Here is a 27,227-nt window from a genome sequence, read left to right on the forward strand (position 1 = left end):
ATGGCCAAAAAGGAAAAATGATTAAACATGCTTATATTCTGAATTGCATAGCTCATCTTTTTAATGTCACAGGACTTAACTGTGATTTGTTTATTTCCACAGTTTGTGACTGATCTTTTATCAAGTTGATGAGGCCACAGAGGATTCTCTCCGAGACTTCGACACCATGAGCATAATGGTGATGGTACCCTTGTGTTAGGTGCCACCTAAACTGCTTCTGCATGTACTTCATGTATTTGTTTGTAAGAAACTCAGATCTGAAGGTGATTTCTTCTTCACTGTATGCATTCTGTACAGAAGCTTACCACAAATCATTGTGCTGACATACACAAAATAGTAAATGAATATCTTACTGCTGAAGGATGACTGACTTCATCAGCACATTAGGCATTTATACACTGCATGTTTCACTCCTGGGGGCTCAGAGGGAATACCAAAGCACCAGACTCTGTTATTTTATGCTATCCTTGACAGAACTTCACACATTGTTATTATTAAATACAATAATAAAGAATATATTTATTATCATTATCTATTATAATTTCTTTATATAGCAGAATATACATTAAAGAATTAGAATAAAAAGTTATCTATTATAAATAATGACTTTACACAGAGGGAGTCAAGAAGTCAAAATCAAGGAAAATATAGTTAAGAATATTTTCTTTTCACTTGAACTTCATTGTATTAATGAGTATTCATTGATACAGAAAAATCTAAGTGAGGGAGGGAGTGGAAAAGAAAGCACTAAATGAAGAGGAGGAAAAGGAAGTATGAGCTTAATTCTCTTTTTTAGTATGTTACTATTTCCAGCAATGCCCCAACTGATACAACTTCAGAGATTTCAGTGGAATTGCACCTGAGTGAGACCAGCATGAATATCATGTAAGTGAACAGAATGAACTTAATCTCAGCTTTTAATATTTACTGGTTTAAAGCAGTAACAGAAAATAAGTATTCTCCATAATATTAAGTAGGTACAGTTTTAAAACTATTAATAATGCACTTCAGAAGAGAATGCTATTAGTAACTCATTGCTTCATCACATAGAACTACCATAAATGAAATACACTTCAAGGAGCTCCTGAAAATTATTTTACATGTAATTGCAAATGATAGAGTGTACATCTACTGGAATAATGCATACTTTAAAGAGAAAAGCTTTATTTCTAGGTTCTTCTGCAAAGCATCTTGTAATGAATATTTTAAAAAATCATTTAAGTAATACATTCTAAGTTAGTTTTAGTTAAATTAAGTTCTAATATTGTGTAAAAACTGTCTACAGAATAATATGTGGGTGTGCATTAAATATTTCCATAGCATTGAAAATACTTCAGAAAGATGATTCTTTGAAAGAGAAACCCCATGAACAGACTGGTGATATATGCAGAACATGTTCATAATTCCTTGTTGCTTACTCCTAATTTCAAGATGAACCATAAATGTATTCATACAATCTTCTTTAATATGTGTACAAACAAACCATGGTCCCTTAAACCCAAATAAAAAGTACACAGCCTTTTCACTTTATTACATCTTAGCTACTCAACTGAAATCTCATCTTTCCTTTCAAAACATGAGGTTCATCATATGTTAAATGTCAGCATTATTGTGTAAGTTCAGGAGGAGCCACAGTGGGCTTCACTGTTTGTCCTCACACATAAGGGTTATAAAAACCATCCATAACTGCTACTCTGGAGCTACAATCTTTTGTTGACATAGAGTAAACCTTGTAGAAAGATAGCATTTCTGATTTTAAAGCCAAGAAGTAACAGAATTTGCCACATTTCCAAGAATATTGTTTTGGTAATGAGCCACTGATACATAACTGTATCTAAATGTGTCTGGTATCCAATTCCAGCTAATAGCTCTGGAGTTTTTTGAATAGACTTTTTCAGAAGCCCTTACTATGAGCCATGTTTCCTTCTGCTGCTACAAGACAGAATAATTTCATGCCCTTCTCTGTCATAAACTAATGACTGGGTTTCTGAATCACATTTGAAGGTTGGATTTCCAGGCCTTTCGTCACTCCAGAAGCTTCCCCATCCAGCCTTTGACTACTTTATAAAATACAATTTTTATCAGATATGCAATAATGTTGTTAGGCTGCATCAGTAGCTACAGATTTGTTCTTCTGAATTCCTCGGTCTACAAAGAATTTAACTGAAAATGTCAAATAAACTTCTCATAGCAGGGCTTGAGTTTTTCCTTGCTTTTCCCCATGAAGAACATAGTTTGGACTGTAAACGCAATACAACATATCATAAAAGACGCTTATTGACAGCTATTTTCAGTTCATATGATAGATTTTTTTGTGTGTTTGTTTAGATTTGGAATGTTAATTTAAAACAACCATTTTTATATTTTTGAAATCATGCCCACACAGGAAGACAGATTCATAATTTAGCAATAATTAGATAAATTAAAAGCATTTCTCTGGAGAGCAGTCACATTAACCTACATTTTCACAAATGTACCTCAGAATCATACACAATGTTCAAGTAAACTAATTTTATTATTCTTTCATATTTTCAGCCACTACTGTTTACCAATGTTAAATCTGTTCTGCAGAAACAAAATGACACTAGCCTCTTAAAACAGTACCTGATCTAAAATTTCATGTTTGCCCTCTCTCTTGGGAAGTTCACAGTAAAGCCAGACCCAGTGATTGTTATCTACTCTGACAGTCAGTCTGACCCCTGCCGGAACATCAATGCATATGAGCACTAGCAGAGAACCAGGACGCAGCACTCAGAAAAACTTCACTACTGCAACTACAGTACTCAGTGTACTTTCAGACTGTACATTTTAAACACTGTAGAGAAGATCCAAGGAAAGAATTGTATAAGATAACATGGATGGCTGCTTTCAGAAATGTACGATTTTGGTAGTACTATTTCCAGCAGATAAATGAAGAACACTGGTTTCGGTAAATATCCATTTAAAACTACTTGAGCATGAATCTTCTTTGAAAATAAAAAAAATATTTTAGAAAAGGTAAATAAATTACTTCTTTTAGCTTAAAGGATGACAGCTGCTTAAAGGATATTAGTAAACTAGTTGTATTATCTTTATTCCAATGATAATATGCATTGATATTGTGAAACTTTTTAAAGGACTAGTAGCCAATGAGTATTTAGGGTAGAGATTAGTTCTTCTAGAGGTTATAAACCTCCTCATTATTATCTGAATTAGTGAAGGTAGAACAGCAGCAAAACACAAGTGAATGGTGACATGGGTTGAATCTTGTGTTGCAGTGGGCAGAGTCCAGGGATCTTCAAACTATACAGTCACAGAGAGTTTGGCCATTTGCACTTTGAATTCCTTTTTCTCCATCCTTGCTTGAATGGAATAAGGTACACTTCAGCGATATCAGAATACATATTTCTTTTATCCTGTCTCTTCCTTCCATTTTATTTCAGGTTTAAGAAAAAATGTGGTTAAGGTGAGATGAGAGGAAGGCCCATAATTTTATTGCACCATCTTCTGTAACAGGTTTTTGTAGAACAGTGTGAAACAGAAGACAAAACAAAACACATATATTCCACAAACTCACTGAAAATGCATCAAAGAAGAGCAATAAGTACAATAAAGTACTTATTGACTCTTGGTAAAGCTGTGTTTAGAAGAGTCTTGAGTAGTCTTAAAAAGTCATTCCTCTCTTTTCCAAAATGAACAGAGACCTGCAGGTTAAGTGTACACAAAGTTCATAATAAAACTCTGGAAACAGCATGAAGAGGTCTGTGATGTCTTTTACCCTAAGCAATTAGGAAAAAACCTGCCAAGCCTGCAAAGTCTGTTAACATTGGCTTAGTTTCATAAGACACTGATATAAAAGGAAGTTTTTATGGTCTTAACATAGCCATTAAGAGCATGGTCTCAGACAATTGCAGTGCCTCTTTGAAGTCTACAGGAGAGATGATGGACAGCAATAAAAATGACCTGTTAAGCACTATTTGCCAGGTTTCCTTGGTAATAAGGTTTATACAATCTGTGCACTCATGCCCATTCTTCCACCCACCACCCTACCTCCTGCCCTGCCTCCCTACTTCAAATTTAAACTGGCAGGGGTTGAAATACAAGATTTGTACAACCCCTGAAAGTTTTGGCAAAGAGAGGCAAATCCCACCTCTTTCCTGACAGTGGGAAGAACCATAAAAGAAGCCTGAATCTTCTTAGAGATGAAAGAATCTTATTTTTGGACCTTTTCTGGCTCCAGTGGTACGAGGCATCAGGACACCATTCAGAGACAGGACCTTTTGAAGATTCACAATGCTGGAAATGGTGGCAGCTGAAGGTAACGGATAAGAGCAAAAGACACAGAGGGCATCATGCATACTCCAAGCTCTTCCTTCAGTATACATTGTCCTCCCAAGTATGCTGCTTGGCAACCTGGGAAAGCCAATGGACTGATCCCTTCTCAGGTTTCTTGCAATCAGCCCTCAAGGTTTGCCTGATGCAGGAACAGTTGTTAGGCTCAGATGTGGCCACCTAATTTGTTTTCTTTGGTCCTGCAGTTTGAATCTTCTGAGCTGACTGAGCACCTCCTGTTGTACTATTCTTAAAGCAGACCCGGGAAACTACCTCCATGTGCTCAGATTGATTTGATCTCTTTAATTCTCACACTACTGGGAAGTGTGCAAAAGAATATTTTCCCTTTTAGTTCTGAAGACTGTGTGATTGTTTCGACTGACATGCAGCTATATTTTCCGACATTTTCTTGTAAAATTTTGAACTCAAATCTGATTAAGGCAACTGTAGTACCTGTAAAGATGATTACATTCTTAAAAGTCTCATCAAAAAATAGGAACTCACACCAGGGCTGAACATTTAGAAGTTCATTTCTCGTAACTTTTTATTCCTGTGTCTGATTACTCTGGTTGAATAAAACAGCCTGTCTGCTGCCGCTAAAAAAAGGATATGGGAAAAGACTAAAGATATACATGGAGTAAGAAAAACACTACCATGATTCAACTAACTATTCATAAAGTTGACATGCACAAAGGTATAGAAAGTCATGTTTCCCAGTCAAGGCATCCAAAGGGACCTTGACAGCCTTGAGACATGAGCCTATGTGAACCTAATGAAGTTCAACAAGGCCAAGTCCAAGTTCCTGCACGTGTCAGGCAACTCCAAGCACACGTGCAAGCTGGGTAGAGAATTGATTGAGAGCAGGTTTAGATTAGATATTAGGAAGAAATTCATTACTGTGAAAGTGGTGAGGCACTGGAGCAGGTTGCTCAGAGAAGCTGTGGATGCCCCATCCTTGAAAGTGTTCAAGGCCAGGTTGTATGGAGCTTTGAGCAACCTTGTCTAGTGGAATGTGTCCCTGCCCATGGCAGGGGGCTGGAACTAAATGATTTTTAAGTTCCCTCCCAACACAAACCATTTTATGATTCTATGAATTATGACAATTGTAAAAAGAATTTATATCTGTCTCCTTTTCATGAATGTTCTTTTTTTTCATAGACAGAAGCTGAAGAAACTAGAATGTGTTGTAGTAGAAGTTCTTTTAGATTAGAATTCTACAGTAAAGTTTTAAACCGATGTTCTAAATCCAAAATGTTACTGAAACAAACACTTATTTTAACACTTCTATTAATCTTTTATTAAAAAATCTCAATTATTATAACAAGTCTGGTTGTCCCACAGTCATGAAGGTAATAAAAGAAAAAAGTCTTTTATACTTTCAAATCCCTGACATTTGTAAAGACAAACTTTATCAAATTTACCAGTCTTTGTTTCACTTACTCTAAACCTTGTCCAAAGGGAGAAGTTCTGAAGGTTGCAATATTGTCTTGCTGGGCTCAGACTAGAGTGATTCTGTTCTGGGCCTGTGTTTCTCAGCAGAACCCTGTACCTCCTCCTGGAGGATGTGCCACCCCCTTATCAAAGGGACAGGTTCGCTGCAGCAACTTACTCTGTTTGGTTTGTGGGGTTGCAGTCACTCTTAATAGGCAAGATAGACTAGGTAATCATAGGCTGCTGCTTACTCCTTCTCACATGACAAATAAAACTGTTGTGAAAAGACTTCGCAGTTGCCATTCTCCCATGGCCTGAAGTCCTCAGCAATTATTCGTCTTGGTTTTCCTCGGCACTAGTTGTGATTAGAAAATGGGTTAAGGGCAAAAATGCAAAGAAAACAGTTTTGTTAAGATGCACTGAAGAACAAAGTTGCATTTATTTTCCTAAACTGGTAATTTTCATGCCACTGGTTATCAATAGTATGGTTAAAACCAATATGTCATGGATGAAATTTACCTGGAATGCAATAACTCTGCAGGAACATTCAGCAATTAACTTAACCTAAGGCTCCTGCTTCAAATCTCTTCTAATGACCAACTAGATGCCCTTTGCAAATCTAGAATAATTGGCAAATGGTTTTCTAATTGTCAGCAACTGGATATTTTTTGTTGAACACTTAATGATAGGACTTCTTTTCAGGCTAGTTGGAGTCCTAAATGAACTCCACGGGCAGTATTTTTTTCTTTTATGACACAAGGGATATTATTTTTCCCTTTGTTTCCAAGGATAACTTCAGAACACAGATAACTTTCCCGGCTTTAAGGTGATTTGCCCTCAGAAGTATACTCTCAGGGACACATTAGCAGCACCATGGTTCTAGAGTAACGTTGTGGTCGAAAGAGAAGATGTAACGAAATACAATGAGAAACATGAAGAGGAGTGAGAGGAATATGAAATGCTCCATGGCTAACAGGGCTTGGCTGCCTTAGAGACAAAGAAGACAATAATAAGCAAAGAAACTGGCTGCCAGTATTAAAGTACTGGCCAAAGAAAACCTCTCCTGTTTCACCTCCTGGTCTGTTACAGCTTGTGGTACATATTTCTTAACTTCTTGGACTTTAGGATATGCAATGCCATTCTCCACGAAGCATGAAGAAACAGAATGTACACAGCTTCCCAGAACATCATATGATACTGAAGAGATGAAGTGAAACAGGAATGTCTCAGTGACGCCCACAGGAACAATCACCATCGCCAAATTGTCAGCATGCCTCTGCAATGCCAGACCACAGCGAGCATATGGATAATTTAGGCTTTCTGCCATTAGACTAGATTAGTGAAGCATGCGGTTTATGCACATCTAGACTAACTTTGTGTCAGTGGAGAAAATATTTTCACTACACGTAGCCTCCCAGACCTAAGGAAGAAGGGCTAGTTCTTGGACAACTTCCATAGAAAAAGACTGCTGGACTTGTTAGGTTCTGTGGTTCCTCCCCGGAGAAACTTTTCATGTGATCTGCGATTACACCTCTGAGACCATGAACCGAGGTGTGAAACAGAATACCCTTCCATTCTGTCGAGCAAACATGACTGACAGTTCTGCAAAATCCCTCCAACAGATGACACTACTGGGGATTTTCATTCTGTTACAACTCATGCAGGTTGTATGGCAGCAATTCGTGCAAAGCCTGCTCTCCACAGCCTCTCCAGGCAAGAGGGCTTTAGTGAAAGATATACCCAGTGAAAGATATACCCAGAACCTTTAATGAAAAAATGTTCTGTATCATTTGGAAGAGAAAACTTCCAAGTCTGGTGAAATTGTATATTTCAAGTTTCATTTTCTTTAGAAAAGCATTAAGCCCAAGCCACAAAAAATCCACTGTGTGAATAGCACAGTGGATAACCTAATTCTAGACTTTTTGGAAAAGACTCTGGTACAGTTGGCAGTGCTGTCATCTATGTTGCGAAATGAGCAAGTCATTTAGTACATTTTCATGTATTTTTCTTATGGGAAATTATTCCATCAGAAATTTAGTGCTCACCTTTGCAGTATATTGACTAAACAAAGAAAATCAGAATATACTACCCTGTATTGCAGTTGACTAAGTAGCTTTCATCAGCCTTGAATGAGCTAAAAATATGGTTATAAAAAATGTTCTTCCTTTTGAAGAAGACCTGATTATTTATATCGCTGTACATAACTCATATTACAACTCTGAGATCTAGGAAGGTTTCCAACTAATACGCTGCAGAGATAACACAATATACCTGTACATTTGTTTCATTTCAGACAAGAAGAAAAATATAGAATTGGAAAATGGTTAAATACCAAGTTAAATGTTGGTTAACATATATGTCTATCATTCCATAAACACACGTGATTAATTATAGTAACTTGAATAATCCTATACAAATTAATCTATTTGTAAATAAAAATTCATAAATTAAATATTTGTGAAATAGAGGACAAAATGATTGTGCCAAACACACAGTTGAATACAGTGCTCGAGACATTCTTTTAGTGTTTGCTTTCCATTTTTTGGCATACTAATTGCATTTTCTTTCTTACTGGCAGCATACAGGAATGATTTGATCAAGAACTCTTTAAATATTAGCAATGAGCCAGAGTAGCCTCAGAAGAAGGAGTCTCGTTAGTTGTAATGTAAATGCAAACACATGCAATGTTTAGTTCTGACATACTACTGTTGTGGTCTCTCTTGTAGGTCAAAAACATTATTACTCAACATACCGTAATTTGATGTCTTTTCAAGCAATACAGAGAAATGTCTTTTTAAAGCTAGTTAACCTTTATGTTTTCTTGAATGTTTTTCTAAAACTGAAAATAATGATTACCTATGTAAAATTTCAGTAAAAGAGCACTTCTAATTATCTCACCTCCCTTATAAACTTTCAGGTCAGAGCTGAAAAAGAAACTACACATCACTATGAAGGCTTGTTCTTCAGCAAAAAAAATGCCATGTACAGCATTCTGCAAAACTGATCACATTCTTCACTAAAATTATCATTCAGTGCTGACAACAACTAGTAATTTTATATCATACAAATTATTACAAGTAAAATATCTTTAAAATATAATCTGGAAACATTCTCTTTGTTATCTACAAATTAGAAAATACACATTTGTGATTTAGCATATTAATTATAGGAATCTAACTGTTCTGGCAAGCCTTCACATCCCTCTTGTTTGTTCCTACACACAAAACTTAGTCACTGCTTGCACAAGGAAATATTGGAATGAAGATCACTCCAGACTGGGTGCACAAAAATAGGTATGCTTAAATAGGTCATAGAAAGATGCTGTTGGTAGATACTGAGTAGCCACTTTTATAAACTCTGACTTTGTACACATATTTTCCTAACAGCCCTTAGCTATGTTGAATATTGTGTTCTCAGGCATAATTTTATCATTTATAACAGAGTACTTCCATGCAGCTCTGCTGCTGAAATCAGACCATGGAATGAAGTAAATTATACTGCCAACTTCTTTAAGGTTCATTTACATTAATCTTCAGATGTACTGGATGAAGTTGTAAGCCTGTAGAAGAATATGTCACTGATGCCACTATGAATTTCATGAGGGTTTAAGGTCTTATGACCACGCATAACAAATTACAAGACAGTGGAAGTTTTACAGATATTGTAATTTCTAAGAACTACAAAAATCATAGAATGTTTTGGGTTGGAAGGGACCTTGAAGATCATCTATTCCAACCTCTCTGCCTGCATTTAACTTATTTATCAATCTAAGAATGTACATATACACTGTGCTTTCATGAGGCAGAGATAATTGTGGTTTATGCATTACATTATTTTGGAAAAATCTGCTTGCCATATTCATGACAATGCAAATATTCACATGTATTCTTACTCATCCTCTTCATAAATATTCATTTACCCAACTGATTTGGCAGTACTGGTTTTCTAACTGTTAGATAATCCTTCAGACAATTTTGCATTCTGAAATGGAAATAGTCTTTTTTCCCCTTCCTTCAAGACCACCATAATCTATGCATAAAAAAAAAAAAAAGAAACGAGCTCAGCATTCTCTTACTGCTATCCATGATTCAATAAATTATGTTATTCCATGTTTGTAGAAGATTTTTTTAGTAATGACTTAACACTCAACTATTTTCTGTCCTGAATCCAGAATTATCTATAAAATACCAAATTTCTGCACTGGCCTAACAGATATCAAAGGGACTTCTAGGTATTTACAGATAGGACACAGACCAAAAATGGCGATTTGCAGTTTCTCACACACTGTTCATTGCAGTCCTTGCTGCCCATCTCTTCTCCTCCTAACCTTGACATAGCAACTTTCCATTATCAGTGCAGCAATGCAATCATAAGGAACTCCACACAGCCTCCTGTGAATCAAATATTGACGCAGGGGAAAATCCCCATTAGTAAGAGGCTGATAGAAATTGGCAGCTAGCATTTTGGAAGGTTGCTTTAAAATTCTTGTTGCTTGCACTGCAAGGAGGAAAATCCAATTCTTAGAAGCTACATATCGTTGGATTATGACTAATTGTTCAGTAAAATATGCCATTGCCTTTAATTTACTATTGCATTTCAATAGTTGGAATGTGCAATATGAATGAATCTGCAATATTATAAGTCAAAATTAAAAAAGAAGGGGAAAAAAAGAATTGCTTTCCACCCTTTACCACTTCTGGACACTACATTTAAGGTGGTTTTGAGAAAGAATTAATTGAAAAATCCTTTCTGTAAAAGAAAAAGAAAAAATAACATTCTTCTTATCAAGTGAAGCAACAAAACAGTTCTACTGTAGAACACCTGTATCACTAAAATATTTGTAATATTTTTATGTGATTAGGCTATAAATAAATCTATTAATCAGGTTATAATACTGTAGAAAATTATGTTTGCATGTAAATTACTGCAACACCCACAATGACTTGTGCTTTCACCCTACAGAAAAAATGCCAGACTTCCATAAGCATATTTATAATGCCTAAAACCAGCCTGGTGTTTTGTAAGAAAAAAAATCTTCATATGTTATCAGTTGCAACTAAGGAATAAAGGAAAAGGAAGGAGAACTGAACTGTGACAGATGATAACAGCAGGTTGCTGAATTTTTCAGTTACTTGCAGACTGTTTGTGGGGAGAGTTCAAGGCGCTGTGCTCTCAGCTGTGCTGCATTTCCACAGTGATATTCATAAAGCACTCCTGTTAATCTTGGGGGAATTAGACATGGCACAACTTGCTCTGGCTTTCACACAGCTCAAGCACTTGGAAATATTGGCAAGAATGCCTTATGAGCTGACTTGATTAAGTATGCCATCATGTCAAACAGGTGGTACTAAAACTCTATGCATCATAATGGTATTTTTTATATATGAGATTAGTAGCACCATTTATTATGAAGACTGCCAAATACATTATAAAACTTCCTTATAACCTTAACATAGCTCTGTGTATAGGGGCTGACATTTTCTATTATTGGGAGTTTTCATTTCATCTGAATATTCTTTGAAAATTTCAGCCAAAAGAATCCCACTATAAACAAAGCTAGTGAAAATATTTTGTTTTCCTCATTAAAAAAAAAAGGAAGTGGTAATGTTTGAAATTTATGTACATCAACTCCTTTGTAGTCACAACTGGCAATGGCACAGTTGAGACCCTCTGGGTAAGAATCAAGGGGCAAACAAGTAATGTGTGAGTCTGCTATAGACCTCCCAGCCAGGATGATGATGGCACAAATTAGTCTTTGAGGAACTAAGGGACTGTTCCAGGTCAACTGCCCTTGTCCTTATGGGGGGGACTTCAACTTATCAGAAATTAACTGGGAGCTTCAAACAGCCAATACAATCTGGTCCATAAGATTCCTAAAAAACCTGGATGACAACTTGATGGAACAGATCCTAAGGGAGCCGACTCAGAAAGATGCTCTCTTTGCTCTGTTGTTTCTGAACAGAGTGGATCTCATGAACAAAGAGGAGATTGGTGGCATCTTGGCCACAGTGATCAAGAAGTGATCAAGTTTAAAATTTCTGCTGACAGGACGAAAAGTGCCAGCAAAATCTCAACTATGGACTTGAGGAGAGCAGACTTCAGGCTGCGCAGGGAATTAATAAGTAAGGTCCCCTTGGAAAATGTTTTTGGAGATGCTAGGATCAATCAGTGCTGGCCACTTCTCAAACATCACCTCCTAAAGGCACAGGAACAGGCAATTCCCAAATGTTAGAAGTCAAGCAGGTGAGGCAGAACAGCCAGCTGGGCTGAACAGGGATCTTCTCTTGGAAATAAGGCAAAAAAGAATTTAGAGACACTTCTCGCCACTGTAGGGAGAAAATTTGAGTGGTCAAAGCTCAACTGGAGGTGAAGCTGGCCAGAAATGTGGGGGAGAGTTTTTTCAAATACATTAATGGCAATAGGCAGTATAGAAATATCACTGGCCCGTTACAGGATAAGGATGGTCACCTCACAAACAGGGACAGAACACAAGGCAGAGGTGTTTAACATTTTCTTTGCCTCTGTCTTCAACACAGATGATGGACCAAGGGGGTCTCAGTGCCCCGAGCTGGAGGACCACAACTGAGAGAATGATCAGTTTCTAGGTGACTCTGAAATTTTGCAGAAACTGCTGCTCCAGCTGGATCTCTACAAATCTATGGGGCTTGATGGAATTCATTCCAGAATCCTCAAAGAGTTGGCTGATGTCATTGCAAAACCACTCTCAATGGTTTTTCAGTAATCTCGTTTATCATTGGCTCAGGGGTGGAGCACAGTGGGTAATAGTGAATGGGGTGACATCAGACTGGTGACCTGTCACTAGTGGGGTTCCACAGGGCTCCATGTTAGGCCCTGTGCTCTTCAACATCTTCATAAATAACTTGGATGCAGGACTGGAAGGCATACTAAGCAAGTTTGCAGGTGACACAATACTTGGAGGAGCTGTTGACTCCCTCGAAGGCAGGGAGGTCCTGTAGAGACACCTCAACAAATGAGAGGACTGGGTAATCACCAACCATATGAAGTTCAACAAGGGAAAGTGATGGATTCTGCACCTGGGATGGGGCAACCCTGGATGTACATACAGACTGGGGAATGAGATGCTGGAAAGGCTTCAGATGCCACAGAGAAGAGATGCCACAGGAAGGCACCTGGAGGGCCTGGTTGATGGCAAGTTGAATATGAGTCAGCAGTGCCCTGACAGCCAGGTGGGCCAACTGTGTCCTGGGACGCATCAGGCAAAGCATCACCAGCCGGTCAAGGGAGGGGATCGTCCCACTCTACTCTGCACTGGTGAGGCCTCGCCTTGAATACTGTGTGCAGTTTTGGGTGCCACAATATAAGAAAGATATTAAGCTGTTAGAGAGCGTCCAAAGGAGGGCAATGAAGACTGTGAAGGGCCTTGAGGGGAAGCTGTATGAAGAGTGGCTGAGGTCACTTTGTCTGTTCAGCCTGGAGAAGAGGAGACTGAGGGGAGACCTCATTGCAGTCCACAACTTCCTCATGGGAGGAAGAGGAGGGGCAGGCACTGATCTCTTCTCTGTGATGACCAGTGACAGGACCCAAGGGAATGGCCTGAAGTTGTGTCAGGGGAGGTTTAGGTTGGATATTAGAAAAAGGTTCTTCACCCAGAGGGTGGTTGGGCACTGGAAAAGGCTCCCCAGGGCAGTGGTCACAGCACAAAGCTGTGTTCAGAGTTCAAGAAGTGTTTGAATGATACTCTCAGGTACATGGTGTGTCTCTTGGGGATGGTGCTGTGTAGGGCTAAGGATTGGACTTGATGATTCTTATGGGTCCCTTTCAACTGCATATTTTGTGATTCTCTAAAAATAACGAAATAAAATTGGCAGACACTTCTTATTCATTCCTATGAGTATTTGCACAGACTGATGATTTAAATACCCATGGTCAGACTTAGGTTTTAACAACTACATTTCCACAGTTCCTTAACCCCAGGCTTACTTATGTTTGCAGATGCACTGCAGATGCATTTTGAACACACAAAGCTATGCAATTCTAGCTCTGAAAAATTACGTTTTGAATACACAAATGTGCTGTATACCTGGTAGAGGTTTCTCACATGCACATTTCAAAATGCTTTAACATTTCAAAAATAGGGTATGTATACATACCAAACTGCATTTCAGGCTGTATTACTCGGAAAAAGAGCTATTTGGCTACCACTTTCTTAAAAAGATGCCATATAAAGAACTTCAGACACGCCACACGATCTCCATTTTCACATCACTGAAGGGATTATTATATTACTGCATAACAGCTTCTGTGAAGTATTTGGAAGCCAGTCAGCCCTGATAATTCCGTAAATATTTCAATGAGTCCATTAAGCATTAGCAATGTAAGGATAAAATGAAATGCCTGTAATAACAACTGATGGAAAGGCACTGAACAAGTGTGCTACCTACCACACAGTGGAGATGGAAATGAATGACTATGATCCTTGGCTGTCTGACTGGCACCCACCAAGCTGCTCTCTCACTTCCACTCCTTAGTAGATCATCATACTCACCAACTATGGGAAAGGGTGAAATAGACCCCATTTGAGGAAATTAGTTTATTCTGTTGCCAATTGATAACAGAGTAAAATAATGAGAAATAAAAACAAAACTAAAAATGCCACCTCCCCACATGCCTTCTTCCAAGGTTCAACTTCACTCTTTCAGTCCCATCTCTTCTACTTGCCCCACCTTGCGCAGTAGGAAACTGGGTTTGTGGTCAGTTTGTAACAGTTTTCTCTGCGACTCCTTCCTCCTCGCACTCTTCGCCTGCTCAACTGTGGGTCTTTCCTACAGGCTGCAATTCTACAAGAACTGCTCCAATATGTGTCCTTTCCATAGAGTACAATCCTTCAGGTACAGACTGCTCCAGAAAACATGTTCCTGAATGGGTTGCAGCTTCCCTCAGGGCATGTCCACCTTCTGCAGTGTGAAGTCCTCCATGGTCTGCAAATGGGTATCTGCTTCACTATGGACCTCCACGGACTGCAGGGGGACAGCTTGGCTGCCTCACCATGGTCTGCACCATGGGCGGTAGGGGAATCTCTTCTCTGGCACCAGAAACACTTCCTCCCCCTCCTTCGTTGCTGACCTTTGTGTCTTCATAGTTGTTTCTTTCTCATTTTTTCTTACTTGTCACTATCAAAATGCTAACTTAATTTTTAGGGGGAAATAGGGAGAGAAATTAGTGTGCTTATGCTTGATATTCATCTTAGTCAATATGGTCTCAGCCATGGTGTACTCAAGAGGTATTCCTGGAGGGCAATACAGCCCATTCTCTTATTGGATAACTTTTATCACTGATAGAAAGCACACAGGCAAGACCTGGCCCTGTTTTCGCTTTAGCTTTCTGTCTCTTTATGCAGTTCATTAATTTAACACTATGTTTTTCTCAGAAAATAGCTTTCAACCCCATGAATATCCAGATACTCCTATATTTGCCATTTTTGAGAAACGAGGACTAAATGAAATAATTAGGCAAAACCCTGCTGTGACACCACCTAATAAATTTTAAATGCTGTGTATTGAGAATCCCCCTCCCCAGTTTGTCAGTGTCTAACACCTCAACAGTTGCAGCCAGATAATCTGATCCATTGTGCAGATTCAAGTGAGTTTGAATTCAGTTGTACTGGCAACTTTATCTGAACTGTGGAGTAATTCAGGCTATGCTGGAAGAGGAACTTTATTGTATTCCATCTCTGTAACACCCCATGAAGAAGGAGGGTTTATACAGTACCTCTAGGTTTTCTAACTATATATCACAAAGTCCTAAAATTATCTCATAGCAGAAGGATTTCAGTCTGCCCCTTCTCTTCTTTGCAATAGGACCATGTTTTTTCAGGAAAGGCACCGAAAACTGCTTGTCCTCTACTACAATGAAGATGGCTGTCCCGTGACCAAAAGGGCTGTGCAGTGCTCTCTTCCTTCACCGGTATACCTAAATAGATTGCAAAGCTGATCAATTCACTAAAAAGGGAATTGAACTCCCTTTGCAATTGTTCTCTCTTTAATCCTGCCTTTTTTTTCTTGACATTTGCCATGTAATAACACCCCATGCTCTGTTGGAGACATCATTGTTCTCATTTCTTAGCCACTCCACTGAGGCATTGAGTTGAGAGATGGTTCTAATTACTAGTGGTGAAAATGTCCAAGTGGACTTCGATAGAGGCAATACATTTACATATTTATTTATTCTGGTTCATTCTAGTAATGTTTAAGTGTTTTAAGTTCTGACATTTTGCACATGTTTAATTGACAGAATTTTCTTTCTTTTGTTAACAGTCACAAAACCAATGTCAGCCTAAGCCTGAATCCTTATAGAACGCAGATTTTTAGAATGTGACCATATGGGAATATACATTGAAAGTGTTATATTTTATTTAGTGTTTGGGGGACAAGAGACCCTGAAACATCAGCTTATTATTACCTAAATGCAAATGAAAGGTATCATATGTCTAAGAAGTTGGCCCAAGTTTTCTTTTCTCTTTTCTTTAAAAGTCAAATGAAACACTTGACAATAATTCATCCCAGTAACATTCTCATTATTTCATGCAAGGGAGTGGGCTGTAATGGGCTGTAAAATTTTCTTCAGGGATGCATCATATTTAATAGAGTTGTACTTTCTGGCCAGTCACTGAGAGTGCTAAATGCATTGTTATGGTAGTCTTGGCTTGGGGTGAGGAGGAAAGAAGTGGAAATTAAAAGAAGTATCAAAAGCTAAGTGATGATATTCCAACAGAGTAATCTCCCTCTTTTCCTGGAAGATAGAAATACAATGTTTGTTTCTCATTTCCTAATGTACAGCACTGTTACCACAGCCCCACACAGAGCAGTATTCCCCACAACTGGATGAACTTTTATCTTGCATTCAGACTTCTACACAACTGGTCATAAAAAGCTAATGTGAACTAGCCAAGAAACTCTAGGACAGGCACAGGACCTGAAAATTATTTAATTTTTTTCCCCAAGATTTACTAGATTTTAAATGTCCTTTTATATCCATTATTGTGTTGCCAAAGCACTTCTGCAAGGCTATCAATGGGCAGTTTTTCTTTTTTTGCATGATTTCCAAGTTAATTCTTTGTTCCCAAAAAGTAATTTCATTATTTCTTTCCTCTGGGGGGGGGAAAAATCACAATATGAGGGGTGAGATGATAGGGATAATTAGACTAAATCGTGGCATAGAACACAATGGAAAAATATCTTTTATGAAGAGCACCTGTCTACTTATTTTTGTAGCCTGAATGATGTTTTGTTTTGTTCAGGGAAACAAATTCACTTAATAAAATTCAAAACACAGATGGTAGCTGCTAGGAAAAACCCATACAAGATTTTTTGCAAAGGGTATAGAAGTGATCTGAGTTCCAAATGGAAGAATGAAAAATTTCGTGTCTCTGTTTATCAATGGTGCTGTTTTCCAAGAGCTCTCTCATTCAGTCTGGGATTTAGAGCAGAAATTCTAATCCTGAATGTTAGAAATAAGGCTTTCTTTCATGTCACTCTAACGTGTTTCTTATGTATGTTCTTTTCATGCATTTTCAATATGTTATTGAAAATTATCAGAAAAATAGTGCTTGACTCTACATATTATTTACTCAGGTTACTTTGAAATGGATCAGGAGAAATTTCTTAAATCTCCATTCCTCTTACAGGTTCAAATGAATATTTTAATGCAAAATTACCTGAGAGTTTAAGGAAAGATACCAGATTTTAGTGGGGTTTGTTTGTTTGTTTGTTTTGGTTTTGTTTGTTTTTGGTTTTGTTTTTTTTAGATAATTATGTCCTTTATTAGACTAAGTCCGTATCTCAGTTTAAATTCCAAAATTCACATCTACATCAATCACTGACATCCTACTTAGCTGAAAACATACCATGAACTATCTACAAATAATAGTAAGAGCAAGAATTACCCAGAGAATTACTAAAACCCTATAATTTTGCATATTCATAGTCTCTCCTTGGAAAGTCCACAAAGCCAGAAACAGGATTTGTTATTAATTCTGTCTGGTACTACTTGGGAGTTTAGGAGGACTGGGGCTTAATTGAGGACATTTCTAGATGGAAGATCAGAAACACATGAGGTATCTCAGGCTAATTTCAATCTGGCCTAAGTCCTTCAAAAACATTTATCTAAATATGCAGCTTAATTGGGAGGATAAAACAAGGACTGTGAATGGACAACCTAATCTGTGGTTTAGATATCAAAATAATCTTCTCCTAAAGAGAATTATCTTTCAAGGAATGAAAATTTAAATTGGAGGCCTTCTTGATCACTTCCCCATAGAAAGGGAATCTCTCCCACAGGAATTTTACCTGTCCTTAGTGAGGAGGGCAGATGGTTACAGCACTGCAGTTCCTTCAGAAAAGAAGAACCCCACCCAGATTCACTTTTCTGGAGCCACTCTATGGGCAAGACCAGTGTCTGGCAGATGGATTCTGGTTGAGCATCAGAAAGGGTACTACCGACACAGCTTGCGGAAATGATTGGTCTGCAAGATTCACTTGATTATTGTAGAATCAGTTTATTAGATAGGATTGGATTATCATAGCATTCAGTTGATTATCACAGAATCATAGAAGGGTTTGGGTTGGAAGGGACCTTAAAGATCATCTAGTTCCAACCCTCCTGCCATGGGCAGGGCTACCTTCCACTAGACCAGGCTGACCAAAGCCCCATCCAACCTGCTCTTGCAAATTAGAAAATCTTCTATTTGCTCCCCTACTATATATATATGTTATAAAAAAAAAAAAAGAAAAAAAATAAGTAAGATTCCTCTTACAAAATCTTTCCCAGGAAGAATTCCAGAGTTCCTTACCACAGTAACAAAATGAGAATATCATGACAAGTTGTAGATGTGTTAAGTTCTTGGTTAACTGATTCTGAGGCAATTGGCAGTCATTATTCTAAGGGCTGGTCACAATAATAGAACATAAACTCACTTGGAATTGAAAAAGAAGGTGGAAACCACACAGGGAACAAAATGGAATCTTGCCACTGAAATCATATAAACCATCAAAATTTCTCCATATAAATGGACATGCATCATACAAAACTCAATTCCCATCTGATTGAAAGCTTTTACTACTCTGACAGCAGAGCCACTGAAGGAAAATGGGAATGTAGCCTCAGTGAGTACAGGCTTGCCGGATATCACTGCCAATATCTGCTATGATGAGATTTATTCCATGCATTGAGAGACCAGCAGTTTTTTCTGGGAGATGGAAAACAGGTTCTAGAAATTTGAAATTCATTAGGATAACTTATCTAGAAGGCATTTATGGCAGACACATGGTAAAATATGTTTTGTCTTTCATATATGCAAAATCTCAACAAATTAAGCATCAATTTTGAAAAAAACTTCCACTAAAACCCTAATGAACTCTCAGCAAAGTATTAAATGATGATTTTTTACATTCTTCCAAATAATTTACTGGAAATCAGGAGTGGACTTTGACCAATTACTTGATCTGTAAGTTTTTTTATAACTAGGAGACCATTAATTTCAAAGCTTCTTTTGAAGCGTTGATTTACAGCTTCTAGAGCATATGAATTGCCAGTGTCTACAACATCCACATTAATATTATGCACTTTAAATCTCTCAGCCAATCAAAGAATGATGTTGAAAGTAACCTCTCTGTTAAAAATCCTTTTGAATTGCTACATTACCTTCTGTTATTAAGACTGAGTATGACTAAGTCTACTAAATTAGGAGAGGCAGGTGGTATGTTAATGCCAGACCTCCTGTCTTACACACAAGAGCCCACAAACTCAGTTCTATCCAGCTTCAGGGTTCTGAAGTTGCAGGTTTTCTTCCTGTTAGCGCTCTAAAGATTGAAGACGATCTGAATACACAACTGCTCTCATTAGCAGCATCTGTGTGAGTATTTGACTAGGCAAAGTCTGAGGTCTGCAATCAGAAAATGACTAACTTAATTTACTGTATGCCTTTAAAAAGCAGACTGCTTGTGCTTCAAACAATATAATGTAATAGCTGCATGCCATTTCATAACAGGAAAGCTCAGTTAGAATGGCATTGCATGGAAAAAAAATTGGTTTGGCATTACTCTGTGCTTTAACAATTGACCCTTTCGTCCCATATGATGAATCCACTAGAATCTGCCAGAAAGACATTTCTAGATTTAGTATTTTACTGGCATGGTTGTTAATTAAAGCATCAGTAAAACAAATAGAGTCATTTCTGAAAATGATTTAGCTGCTTAAATTTATTGTAATTTGACAGTTTTAAAAAGGAAATTGTAAAGCTAGACTCCTTAAATGAAGGAAACACAACACCTAAATACCCAGGGACCAAAATTACTATTGTAATGCTTTTATGAAAAGTCTTTAAAAGGGAGTTTTAAGGCAATAACCCCCTTGAATTGAAGTATATTCAGAATTTTCTTACCAGACTGACAATTTTTGCTGACAAATATTATTCATGAGCCTATCACCTCTGCCAGAAAACCATGATGATAACACAGAATTGCTAAAGCAGTATATAGGGCCAATACTCTCCATCTATATATATATCTGTATATCTGCATGTACACACCTGTGTATATGCAGTATCTCCAACATGATGCCTCATGCACATGTTGTTATGGATAAGCAGGTAAGAAATAAGCTGAACAGACCACAAGATGGATGGAGAACCAGCTAACCTTGACTCAAAAGGTGGTGAGTAATGCCTTGAAGTAACCAGGCAGCTGGTTACCACTGGATGGTTCATCAGCCTGGACACTGGGTCCAATACTATTCAATATCTTTAGAAATGATCTGGGTAACAAGAGTGACTGCACCCTCACCAGGTTTGTGGGTGATATCAAAATGGAAGGAGAGAGAGAACAGCTGAAAGAAGAGCAAACAGACAAACACATCAACCAGCTGGAAGATTGGGACAAGAAGACTTGTATAAGGTTTAACGAAGATAAATGTGAACCACTGCATCCAGAATAACTGAACACAGCAATAAGGGCTAGGGTCTGACTGTGAGGTTAGCAGCTCTGTGGAAAACACCCTGCAGGTCCTGGTGCACATGGACATGTTTATGTTCAAGCTGAATATGAACCAGCAGGCAGATGCATCCTACGCTCCATCAACAGTAGGAGTACAGCCAGCAGATGGAGGGACGTGGCCCATCTGCCCTGCACTTGTTAGGCCAAAGCTGAAACACTTTATCCTGCTCTGCTCTCAAGTCCTGGTCTCCCCAGTTCAGGAGAGACGTGTAAAATTTGCGGGAGTTCAGTGGAGAGTCACCGAGATTGTCAATGAGTTGGAGAAGTTGACAGGAAGAAAGGTTGCTGGAATTGGCTGTGAGAAGAGAAGGCTCTGGGAGGTGTAACCACAGTCTTGCAATATCTAAAAGGTAGTCATAGAGCAGACTGAGTTACTCTCTTCACAAGGATGTCCAGTGATAAGAAGTGAAGGGCTTTTCAAAAGGTGAAGTTGCTCCAGTGTAAATTCCATAAGAAAAGAAATTCTATGTTGTGAGAACATTAAACATTGGAACAGGCTGTCCAGAGAAGTGGTGAAATCTCCTTCACTGGGAACATTCAAGACAGCTTGAGAGGTCCTTGGCTAGCCTAACACAAGCCTTAGTCTGGGCCAACCCAGCAGGTTGGACCAGATGATCTTCAGAGGTTCCTTCTAACCTTGACTTTTCTGGGATTATGTATGTGAATGAAGTAATAGAGTGCTACAAGTATTTCTAATGCACAAATGTTATGATGGATTTTTTACTCTTTATGAAAAATTTACCTGAATGTATTCATGAGCAACCAAGCCATGTCTGAGATATGCTATACATTCCAAACAAGTGTATACCAAGTCCCTAAATCATATCTTAAACACACAAGTTTGGTGTCATATTTACTGTGAAAGGGGAAAAACTTTGAAATGTTAATGGCATTTTCTAAGTGTAAAAAATCTTTACTGGGCTATTCCTCTATGCACATTTGTAAGCTCTGTATATTGTTGTAAACATAATACTAGAGGATTGAGACAGAGAGTGAAGTAGGAATACGTAATTTACAAAACAGTCTAAATCCATCATAATCTAAAGTGATATATCAGGTACTTCCATGCAGTAATGGGAACACTTCTGAGACTGTACTTATCAACATTGTGGTAAGAAAGAATCCTGATAAACTACAAGATATTTGGTTGAGACTGAATATTGACCATTTTGGATCCTAGGTTTTAGCAAACTTAGGGAGCAAAATCAAGCAAAGTTATATCTCCATGAACTGAAAATACGAAACAGCTGCTACCTGACCATGCTCGGAATCTTGAAAATATGTAAAGAGCTGGAGTTAAGCTACAGCACAGGGCAATGGCATTCCTTCCTTTGCATATTGTTGCAGCTGCTATAATGTGTTACACAAAGGATAGGGCTTTCTATATGACAGTGTCCTCACTCGAGCAATGTAATACCATGAGTCAAGTTAACTGAGGTACTCAGCACTTCAGTTATTCTTTTTCCAAAATTGGTTTTTTTCCACCAGACCAAACCAAACATCGCTTTAGCCATTGCCTACATTTTTCCCTAGTAGGGCCAACCAGAACTCCTTTCTATCTGGGTAGCATAAGAAGTCCCTGTGCTATCATTTCAGTAGTACCACCTAGCTAATCCTCTGAGGATCAACACTTGCTAACAGACTGAAATGATAAACGCAATTCTGCTACACTGTTACAGATAGAATACAGCACTACTCTTGGTTTTCAATTTTTTATGGACTATGAGAAAGAAGGAATTCCTTATGTTGCAAGTCACAAGACAGCACAATAATCTTTCCAGTACTACAGGGAAAGGAACAGGTAATTTCGCCCAGACCCAAAAAGGATTTGCATGTGTCCTTTCCTAAAATACTGCACAGAGGCTTTACTTATGCAAAACAAAATGAAAATCATGCCTTACAAATAAGTAGGTACAAATACATAAATTTAACTTGGAAACTTTTTAATGAAGTGTTATGTTCCATAAAACTTACTCTTCTGCTGAAAAAGTGCTGTCTGCTTCATATTTGAAAGAAGCATGCAAAGAGGTTGCTTGAAGCTATAGTTAAATAATAGATTATGCTCTTCCCAATGGAAAAACAGTAAGTGCTATGAAAGTACAGCAAAATGAAGAAAATCTGTGCTAAGAAGTTGCATGGAGCTGGGATTTCACATGAAAAGAAAGTGCTATTGTGTTTAAATTTGTAAATGATCACTAGATTTCTGGGTCAGTACCCATTCCCAAGTCAGAATAACTTTTGACACATTTTAAAGTGTTACTCAGACTACTTCAAAGAGAATACAGGAAGAAGAAAGAGAGCTTTCAATGACAGAAACACAAACTAATCCCTTTCTCTAGTGTTACATTAAGCAAATGTCCCTGCACATTTGAAAATGTAAAAGACATGGTAACTTAATATTAACAGGTTATACTTTACTCCATTACAGAGGAAAGTATTTTATTTCCTGGTTAATTTTTCAATAAAGTCACAAAATGGAGTAACTATTCTCCCGAGACCAGGTAAAGATTTCCTTTCCAAGCATGAGAGAAAGAAATCTCTACTATATTCAGCCTAGCTATAAATGAGGTACTGAAACTTATGGATTTCATGAACAGGAGTAATTAAACGTATCTTTGCATTCAAGAGTGAAAAGCCAGGAAACATCGGCATTAGTCAAATAAGGAATGACGAACAAAGAATTCCAGTTACTTAGCACCTCCTGGAGTATAAGCAAGAAGATTGCTTTGGTTTCCATTTTAACACTGTTGTGAAAAGGCCAGTTCAGCAACCTGCTGAAAAACCTTGTAAGTGGAAGCAGAACATTTTGTAAGAAATCCTCTTCTCTCGCAGCAAAGGAGCTCTCTCTCAGAGCAGATCTTTTCCAGCTCCTCTTCAGACAATTTCCAAACAGGCAGTCTGCTGTCTGCTTCCACAGGCTGTATCTATCATATCTCACAGCCTTTGAGAAGTTTTCTAGGAAACTTTATCTCATAAAATTAGATTTAAGACATATGTATTAGGTTGTCCACTAAATTGATAAAAAGTGTAATTGCAGAGTTAAGATGCTATGGAGGTTTTTTTGAGAAGTTAGAATGTTTTAATTTCTTCCAAAGGCTCATCTAACCCTCACCCTTATACTACTAGGATCTACTTGAAGCCCAACTCACAGTAAAAGTATTGTTTTTAATGTGGAGAAATGTACAGGACAGAGAGACCAGATCTTTGAAGTACCAGAGCAACCACACCAGAATACTATAATCACAGAAGTTTTGGTATGCATACACCTCCATATATGCATAACCAGATATGTTATTGCTCCAACGTGTTTCAATGCTGAAATACTTTGTGCAGAGGGAAATCTTACTGTCATTATCTAGTTTCCTATTGGATGTTAAAGTGTCTTAATTTCTTTAAATTAGAGACGCAACTGACCAAGCCATTTGCTTGAAAGGAAATGGCAAATAATTACACATTTACTGTGCAGAGCATACAATCAGTACTTTTGGCTCAATTCTTGCAGCTGAGTTAGTCCATAAATGAGCTTTTGTTGTACTCTAATAAGATATATAAAAAGAATTACCGTAATCTGTTAAGGATTAGAATTTAAAGCACAGGTATAGTAAAGAACCTTGAGTGACTCTATTTTTATCACAATGATGTAAGCAATGACTCAAGAGTTTGGATCTCCACTGAGACTGCCTGCTGCCAGTGGGATGAACCTTCAGCTAAACTTTTTTTCATGCTGCAAGGAAGCAAACAGCTCCAAATGAGCAGCTTCATTATTTCAATTAAAGACGTAATTTTAAAAGATATTCACTCTGCTTCTTTTGCAATCTCAACAGAGCCACCTACTCATTGTAGAGATTTCTCTGCTACATCCTTTCCTGTTCCTACTACAGATGTGCTCAAAGGAAGACTCTTATTTTCAAATGATAAATATTAAAGTTTTGCAAGAAAGGTTCCTACCACTTGAAACTAGAATAAAATACACTCAGGGAAAAAAACCACATTGCATTGCTGGTTTGAACCTTCATTATTCCTCTGTATTGCTACTTTTTGCAACTGTTCATTTTACTCCTACAAGATGTGCAGTTTTGACAAGACAGGTGACAAATGCTAATAAATAAGCATCCTGGGAAGTCAGTTGCTGTTATGAACCCAACACATGTTAGTTTTTTGTGCTCCCTGAGGCTAAGGATTTATTTATTTATAGAAAGAAAAACTTAAATTGACAAGTATCTCATCCTGAGACTGAAAAATCCCAGATACTATTTTACCTCTTTGCCTACTGCATTAAGAAAAGGGCAAACCTGTTTATGTTGAAATCTAGGTAGAAATTTCACTTTTTATTTGAAACCAGCCCTTCCTAGAACGATGTTGCATAGAATCAAAAACTGGCCTTCCAGTCAGCTCCATGTAAGCCTGAGAAGTTTCCAGCTGAATCAGCCATCATAACAGGAGAAATGCACTATTTGGTCATGTAAATCAAGTTATCCTTGAAACCAGATTCATTCTGCTGTTTTGTCTCCTGAATTTAAAGGATATTTTGCGGTCAATTTCAATGGGGCCAGACACTCTATCAAGTGTTCAGTGTGATCATAATAATAATAATGGCCAGTCTTCGTGAACGAAGATTTTGGGAAAGGTCTTTTACCTTTCCAGCCTGCGCAATGGATTTTTTTAGGTGAGACACAGCATGCGCTGAACTGAGCCCACCCTTTAATCCTAAGGTTCATCTGCCGGGGCCAAGCAAGCTTGGACAATGGCAGTGAGGTCCTCAGGACGTAGGTTTGTTTAGAGTGACCTTCTCATAGATGGATGGCCTCACAGGGCTAACGAGCTCCATCTGCCCGGGGGGACTGGGAATCGAACCTGGGTCGCAGCAGTGAGAGTCCTGTATGCTAACCACTAGGCCACCAGGGGTCCCTTCAGTGTGATCATACATTGCATGGTTAAAATGGGCTTTGAAAAACTTTTGAGTGGAGTTGGAAAGAGACAATATTAACACTTGAAAGATGCAAAACACCTTAAGGAATAACAAAACAACACTGTGTCGATTCCAAAAGTGCAATTTTCTTTCCAGTCTTGGCAGAAGAGATTTCATAAATAATTTAACCAAAAATATGTGCAAGAAGATAAACATTTCGTAGTCTAAATTCATATTTCTTTGCATAAAAAGTGACCATTTAAAAAAAATCACATATGAGTTTGAGCAATGCTCTTGACAATGTCAGTGCATTCAAAAGAAGCAAAAAAAATTTATTCTTTACATATTTGCAATTTTTGTTAAGGATTCAGAAAAGTCAAGATGCTTGGGCTAAAGTATTCAATCTCTCCTTTATGTCGTAGATTTGTATCAAAGATGTATTTTATTTGGAAACAATCTATTTTATTTCTTAGCAGGAACATCTGAGTATATCATCTTGAATTTTGTGCAAAGCCAAAACGTGATAGAAAACCTAGTTTTTTTCCCCAAGACTGGGGGTTGGTCGATTGGACTCACACATTTATAAGCATCATAACACTACATTTCAGTGGAGAATGACAATTTTTTTTTTCCCAAATTATTCTTCAGGACTGATACAAGTAATAAAGTTAAAGCCCTTTTCAAAGTCAATCTGTTCCCAGCTCATTATGAACAGTAAAACCGGATGTTGGAGTCTTTCCTATGGTGCTGTACAAAATACAGGTTGTCTAAGAATTAATGGAGACTGGGTCTCATTTTACTTATGTCATACTTTCAGTGGCATCCTAGGCCATGAACTTCTTGGATATATGTATTTACAAGTTAACTTTACCATCAGCTGTAGCTTGAAACTACGTATTTTCCCTCTGTGACATACATGGTAGATACACGCATAAAGGTAAGGTTCAATAACAGTAAGACTAACTTAAAAATGGTTGCCTATAAAGTGTCTTTAAAACAGAAGGGTAAGCTGGTAGGGAGGAATGAGAAATAGCAAAAAAAATTCACAAAAAATACAAGAGATAAATTTGAAAATTCAAAATACTTGGCTTTCTTCCCCATTTTTAAACACAGTAATGGATAACAATTCTTAAGCTAGGTATCTTTTATTTGAGCAAGATAAAAACGTATCTATTGGAAGAATTTAGGAGGGGCAAAATATGCTCACACAATTTGAATTTTCCAGGTCACCAGAGCTATTATTAATACTCTTTCAAAATTCTGTAAGATCACAGAGTAATAGAATAACAGAATGGTTTAGTTCAAAAGGAACTTTTAAAAATCATCTAGTTCCAACCCCTCTGCCATGGGCAGGATCATCTTCCACTAGGTAAGGTTGCTCAAAGCGCAATCTAACCTGGCCTTGAACACTTCCAGGGTGGAAGAGGCATCCACACCTTCTCAGGGCAACATGTTTCAGTGCCTTACCACTCTCATTGTGAAAAATTTCTTCCTTATATCCAATCTACTCTCTTTCAGTTTGAAGCCATTTCCCCTTGTCCTGCCAC

General features: G+C 37.8%; 1 protein-coding gene across 4 annotated transcripts in view; it reads right to left on the bottom strand.

Annotated features, from left to right (window-relative positions):
• The window catches only part of DLGAP1 (DLG associated protein 1), a 414,682-nt gene that overhangs the window by 152,049 nt on the left and 235,406 nt on the right, over nt 1-27,227 (bottom strand). The window contains exon 4 of one of the 4 annotated variants that reach the window (XM_027676007.1): nt 14,166-14,272. The exons of the other annotated variants lie outside the window; for them this stretch is intronic. The gene's annotated coding sequence lies outside the window, so the exon portion shown is untranslated. The remainder of the gene's footprint in view (nt 1-14,165; nt 14,273-27,227) is intronic. 4 annotated transcript variants of the gene reach the window in all.

The sequence above is a fragment of the Neopelma chrysocephalum genome, unplaced genomic scaffold, assembly GCF_003984885.1.
Source record: "Neopelma chrysocephalum unplaced genomic scaffold, ASM398488v2 Primary Assembly neopelma1_22, whole genome shotgun sequence".
NCBI lineage: Eukaryota > Metazoa > Chordata > Aves > Passeriformes > Pipridae > Neopelma > Neopelma chrysocephalum.